Genomic DNA, 7106 nt, shown 5'->3' with positions numbered 1-7106 from the left:
AGTCTTTACCAGGACAGAATAGTGCTCAGAAGGCAGAGGGTCGATGCTTATTGACAGACATTACCCACAGGAGAAGCTGCAGTTATGGTGCTGGGGAAACAGAAAAGTACGAAGCAAAAGAACCGTGGGCTTGGCAAGAAGAGTCCTGAGGACACGCCCCCTCTGTCACCAGATGGGTGTCTTGGGTCCACTTGTTCCACCTCTCTTACCTTTTGACTCTTTATCAATAAAGCAGTGGTAAATGATACTTTTCCATCAGCATTATCGTTAAATGAGATCACAAATGTTAATGTTTTGTAAATGGTCAGAGTTCTGTGTAACTGTAACTGACGATTATCTATGCCACTGTTGCTAAATGTGTTTTACTAGTCATAATTTCTTCTCTCCCCAATAAAGGTTCTGCCTACCCCTCAAACTGCTGAACTGATCCTCTTCAACCTTTTTTCCACCTGATCCTCAGCCTTCATTTAACACTTAATAGTAAATTTTAAAATTTCTTGCATGTTTTTCACAGCAGGTCACCATCTTGCTCAGCTAATATGAATCTTTAAACCCTGATGCAACTTTTAGCATATAAAAAGGTTGGGCAACTGAAACTGACCAACAACAAGAGTCCCTTGTACAATCATTCAGAAACAGCTATCATTCTATTCAACAAGCACGATTACTTCTCTGACTTCTAAACCACACCTGCATAGTTTAACATACTAGTTTTTTTCAATGAGACAGAGTAGCTCCAGAATAACAAAAAGTTTTCCTTTTAGCCACTTTTGTAACCAATGTTTCTTCCAAAGCCTAATCTCAATTTCTGCATTAACACAAATCAAAAAACACTGCCTTGATTTCTAAATATTATTTAATTTACTTAAATGGTTGCATGGAAAAACAAAATATTTCACACCCACCATACTGGCACAAAAGTAAAAGACTAGCACTACCACATGTTGGTGAGGATGTGGGGCAAAAGGAACACTTAAATGTTGCTTGGAAACAATTAGGCATTATCTAGAAGTTGCAGATGACCTAGTTATTCCACTTCCAGATAGAATTCCTTAAGAAAACCCTCTTATAATATGGGCCAAGTGACATTTTTACAGCAGTGTTGTTCAAAATAGCAAATGTCCATTAACAGGAGAACAAATAAATGTATGTACTATATTCATTGAAAGGCATAACATATATCTGTATGAATAAACTTCAGCTTACATGGAAAAATCTTAAAATGTTAAAGAAAACAACAGGTTATAAAAGACTAAGTCCATTATATGAAATTAAAAAACACGTAAAACTAAATGCATACCTCGTTTTAGTGCACTTTGTCTTATTTTGCTTTACAGACGTTGCATTTTTAATAAATTAAAGGCAAGACTCTCCACTAGCAAAAAGATTATGACTCTCTGAAGGCTCAGATACTGGTTAGCATTTTTAGGGATAAAGTATTTTTTTGTTAGACATAATGCTATTGCACACTTAACAGACTACAGTACAGTATAAACGTAACTTTTATATGCACTGGGAAACCAAAAAACTGATGTGACTTTCTTTACTGCAATATTCGCTTTATCGTGGTGGTCTGGAACTTATCGTGGTGGTCTGGAACTGAACCCATAATATCTCTAATTTATACCTGTATTGTGTGAGGATACACAAATTGGTAGTAAAATCATAAAACAAAGCAAAAGAATGCAAAAACACAAAATTCAGAGTCATAGTTACCACAGATCAGGAGGGAGGAGGATATAGACATACAGTGAGTTTCAAAGGTAATAAATAGTAATGATCTTTTTTTACATTAGGCAGTGAATACGAAGATGTGCTTGTTTTAATCTGTAAGTCATACATATAAGTTACATATACTTTTTTCTTTATGTATGAAATAATTAATTAAAAAATAGTGCCTGTGGTAAAACAGAAAAATGTATTCTCGATAGTTTATAAATTCAGTTTCTCTTTCCTGTTTTTCAGCTTCTACAACTGTCTTATTTTGCTGCTCTATTAATATATAAAATATGCTGCTGTCTTTTTGCCTTTTCAGGATGTTTGCTATTCAATATTTATATTGTTTAACTTTCCTATATTCTAAATCTTTAATAATTTGCCTCAGCCTCATATCAGCATAGGGAGTATGTTACAGAAGAGTAAATAAAACCAAAGGATTAAAAACTTATGGTGAATCAAAAAGGACAGGAGAAGAGGGCTGAATTTGGAGCCTGAGACTTGAATTCTTAGGTCATATTTTATTTCATATCTGGATTATGCTTTTCCCAAGCTTCTTGGGCCTTCATATTCTACCTATTTTCAGAGGCTCCATCTCATGAACCCTAGATGGTTACCTTGAAGTGATGAAAACCACAAATTTCAGTAATGGGCTGTTGGCATGCAGGCAGACGCTAGATTCAACATATCACCTTGCCAGGCTCCAGGCTGATGTTAGCTCAGCAGCTGTATTTGAATATACCTCTCCAAAATCCTTCACAGGCCTTCACTGTTTCAGCAAAGGAAGTCTAGTCATCTTACCTATTCTTAAATTGCAGATTTTTTCAGGAATTTTATATAGAACTAGTTACTGATAGTCATATAGATAACATAAATTTTAAAGAAAAATACAAGGAAGCTATTTAATGCTTCTGATATTACCTAAGGCAATTTCAAAAGTTTTCTTTAGACTTAAGCCTACAAAAATACTTGAAAGAGGGGGAAAATATATGTAGACACACATACAAACTCATGTACACTGCAACATAATAATAGCCAAAAATGAGTTAATCTCAATTCCTTCATTGGAGGTCTTGTTAGACACATTATAGCATACGGATGTAGCTGTCACAATGAAGCAGTGGAAAGATGTCCATGATCCATTTTTAAGTGATATAATTCACACACACACACATCTACAAATTAGAACATTACTCAAAAATTTCTAAAATGTAAAGAATTAAAGATTACTTATTTACAAGTACTGCCGACCCTTGACAAATCCACATATATGCAGGTTTTTTTCAATAAATATATATAGTACTGTAAATGGATTTTCTCTTTCTTTTGATTTTCTTAACATTTTATTTTCTTTGGTTTACTTTATTGTAAGAATAAAGTATGTAATACAGGTAAGGCTTCTAGTCAACAGTAGGTTATTAGTAGTTAAGTTTTTGGGAATCAAAAGCTATATGCAGATTTCTACTGCACTGAGGTTAGACGTCCCTAAACCCCCACATTGTTCAAGGGTCAGCTATAAATTGTCAACTTCTAGAAAGTTTAAAAAATATCAAAAGTAATCAAAAGATTAGCACTTATCATAACACACTGCCACTTAAAATTTTCTGTTGAGACTCTACTTCTCTGAGAACTGACTATATCAGTTTGCATTATTTGCTAAACTGATTAATGAAAGAAGAAAAGAGTTAAATATAAAGTGCTTCTTTTGAAAACTAAGAAAAATCCTCATTTCAAAATAGTCAAGTTAATTTCTTAAGTCTTTGTATAAATATTTGAGAGAATGCAAAACACAAGGCTGGGTTTGTTATTTTGCAACTTTCGCTATTTCTCCTCTTTTAAAGTAGGCACAATGAATGCTCTACTATACTTTCATAAACTCTCAATGTTAGTTAGCTTTTAAGGGAGGCGCAGCTCCCTAAAATTAGGTCTGTGCCAATTAGAATTTTTCTAAGGCAAAATAGAGTAAATTTGGAGGATTACAGAGTGCTGAAAAAGTTCTCACATTTGACACACAAAGGCAGTGGAAGAAATAAATTTAAAAATTTTTAAATAGAAGCGGGTAAGAGCACAGCCTTTTTCTGTCTTACAAAAGCAGTAAAAACTATATTGTTAGGCATGGGAAGGAGCCTTAGGAAAGTTCATGGAGGCCCTAGGACATTAAAGGGGCCTCTTTATTTTTTGCACAGGAGTCTTTCCATCACACCTCTTGGCCCTCTCCATCCAGAGCTACCTCTCTCTCTGCCCATATTCCCGCTAGGACCTCTCAGGATACAGTCAAGCCAGACACAGTGGGCATGAAGAGCCAGAACCCAGGGGCCCAGGTGCTTGAGAATTATTTTTACGTAAACTGAGGACAGGGACTATCTGGCTACCGTGGGCGTCTCCTCACATTAACAGGGTCCCACGTCCCATGATCGCCTCCTTGGCAACAGGGTTTATTGGCATCTTTGTTGTCCTCCTTAGAGCAGTGGTTCCAAACATGGGTGATCATCCACATTTTCTAGAGTTTTTGAAAATATTCAGATCCTTGGGCTCTACTTGTAGAACTCTTAAATAGGGGTGAAGGTGGGAAGAAGAGACAATGTACGGAATTCTTAAAGTATCCCAGGAAGAGCTTGGTACCACTAGCTCTTAACAATGGTCTTGACTGATCTGCTGTCTCTGACTTTTAAGGACACCAGGGTTTAGGATGTGGTTCCATAGTGTAGAGGTTAGCACATCTGCTTTACACGCAGAAGGTCCTGGGCTCGTGCTCCAGTGGAGTCACGGTCCATGGTCTATGGCCATGCCACCCTGAACAAACGCGATGTCTGATCTCAGAAGCTAAGCAGAATCAGGCCTGGTTAGTACTTGGATGGGAGACCACCTGGGAAGACCAGGTGCTGTAGGCATGGAAAAAAAAAAAAGATACTGGGGTTTAGCAAAGGTACAGTGGGGGGACTAGAGATGAAGAATGATGGGAGGGGGAGAAAACAAGGCAGATACTGATCCGAGAAAGGGGAGCAGCACTGGCTTCGTGTGTACACGAGGTAAGTGCTGTGACTGAGGGAGATATACTGGCAAGGCTCTTTTGCCTCAAATTAGCTCACTAACTTTTTACTAAAAAAAGTAAAATGCCTGAAATTCCACTATTATGATTTCATTCCTTCCTTAAACTTGTGTCACTTTTTAAAATAGAAATACTCCTCCATATTCAACTGTTGTCTTTCACTGATGCAGCTAAAATTCACTTGCTCCTTTTTCATAGGTCACTAAAAGCAGTTTACAGAGGGCACTGTATTCCTGGTCCTGGAGGAGAAGGATGAGGTGCCCCCAAAAGGCCATGACTCAGTATGGTCATTGCAACTGGTCAGCCTTAGGGCAGTATCTACAGTGTTGTTGTGTGCCCAGGACAGACCTGACCCACAGGAAGTGTTAATCTGGGTAAGGAAGAACCATCTGGGTAAAGAACAACCAGCACTGGGCTGTCTCTTCTCCCACATTCACTTCACCATTCTATGTCCTCCTGGAATACTCTTCAGTACATGCTCTAGTTAATTGCTTCCTAATTATTTCATGTACCTGCATGTCTACCCAGCCAGATACAAGACGCTTTGAGATCAGAAAGAATATAACTGAACCTTGACCCCCACCCGCTCTGAGTACAAACTGTAGTACTAAACAGGTGGAGGGTCCTCGGGAATACAGTTAGTTATTGATCCACCTGACCAGCAGGTAATAGTCTCTTCTACTGCCATCACTTTATGACCTTCCACTTCTGAGCACTGAACTTTACTTGCCTGTCAAAATTTTCTTCTTTCCAATTAACTGTCCTTCCAAACTAAGATTCTTTCATCAGCACAGTCTATTTTTGTTCATTCTGCACACATGTGCTGGCATGAAATTAGTTTTAAATGTTTTGCGAAAATATTCCTAGATCCCAAATATGTTTGGGGAAACTGAAGCTTCCCTCAGTTTATGGCTGAAAGTGGTCTTTGTAAAGAATAAAATTGGGAAATGTTGATCAAAAAAAAAAAAAAAAAAAAAGAGCAAAGATTGAAATCTATAAATACCAGCAGTTTTGGCTTAAAAAAAAAAAAAAAACCAACTAAACATTCCTAAGCCAAACACTTTTATTGTCCACACTATTTTATCATTAATCAAAAAACCATTCTCTAATTTTTTTTCGTAGAATAGTGTATAATTATTAAATATGAAAGGTAGCTAAGATGCAGACAAGTCAACTGACTTGCTTGTGTTCACATGATCAGCTAATGTCAGAGCTGGTTCGATCTGTTTTCACTTCTTTGAGAACTCTTATCTGGTGCCTCTCCCAAGACAGGCAATAAAAACTCCAGTTAACACTTTTAATTTTCTGGATTCTGAAATATCTAGCTCTGTGTATGATTTTAGCTAATCCAGTTTTACATTTTGTGTGTGTGTGTGCGCGCGCGCGCACATGCCCTTTTCTGTTTCCTACTGGTAGAATGAAGAGATGTAAGTGTCAATATGACATCTGTTTTCAACACAAGAAAAAGAAATTCATGTGATTTTTTTCTAGGTGGTCCCTTATAATTTTTTAAAAGCAGTCAACTTACAACTGTTCATGTGGGATGATACTGTTTTTTCCTCTATTTCATGTTATACCTGAATTATATGTGTGACAATCCCCAAATCCAGCATTAAGGCATCCATTTTGTCTAAGAGGGGCCAGAATTCTTTTTTAAAAAATCTAGATTTGGGTTGTGTCTAATGTTATAACCCTTCCCCATGCATCACACTAAGTCCTACCCAAGTAGACTTATGGATTTTTCTCTCTTAACTATGGGTCTTGGCCATTTTTTTTCTTACAAGAAAATACTCCAGTGAGTGGTCACTTCATTGAGTCCACAATTAGTCAAACAGTTCTCTTCCCTAACACACTTTCCCTTCCTTCCTTTTTATTCCAAAAAAAAAAAAAAAGATTGGTTCCTGCCTCTCAACTGAAGTATGGGAGACAGGAATAAAAGCATTTTTTATTTTATTTTATATGCATAAAAGCAATAATTTAAGTGTGTAGCAGATACCTAGCCCTTTTTAAATAATAGATTATCCACGAAGGATCGGAAGTTCGGCTGAATCAACTATTACCGAGTGCCCACCAAGAAAGCAGAAATAAGTGACAGAGCTAGAATTTGAACCTCAGTCTCTAAATTCCAAGCTTTTATCCTTTTGATTACAATGACTGCCTTTCCACCCTGGGCAAGTTTCATAAGGAATCAGAACTTCGAATGCACCCAATTTTTATTACTATTGTGACAGATTGAAAAAAAAATAATAAGACCCCTCCCTATGGTTATGCCTTTTGCAGTATAATTGCAACTCTTCCTCCTCCCAAATCGACTGGCCTTGTAACTTGCTTTAACCAAGAG

General features: G+C 37.0%; 1 protein-coding gene and 1 pseudogene across 10 annotated transcripts in view; one reads left to right on the top strand and one right to left on the bottom strand.

The window, feature by feature from the left end:
- NR3C1 (nuclear receptor subfamily 3 group C member 1) overlaps window positions 1-7106 on the bottom strand; it is a 93879-nt gene that overhangs the window by 67085 nt on the left and 19688 nt on the right. The gene's annotated exons all lie outside the window — the stretch shown is intronic.
- On the top strand, window positions 4492-4607 carry LOC112472054 (annotated as a pseudogene).

Source organism: Pteropus alecto, unplaced genomic scaffold (genome assembly GCF_000325575.1).
Source record: "Pteropus alecto unplaced genomic scaffold, ASM32557v1 scaffold78, whole genome shotgun sequence".
NCBI lineage: Eukaryota > Metazoa > Chordata > Mammalia > Chiroptera > Pteropodidae > Pteropus > Pteropus alecto.
The sequence above is the reverse complement of the archived record's forward strand: the minus strand, read 5'-3'. Positions and strand labels throughout refer to the sequence as shown.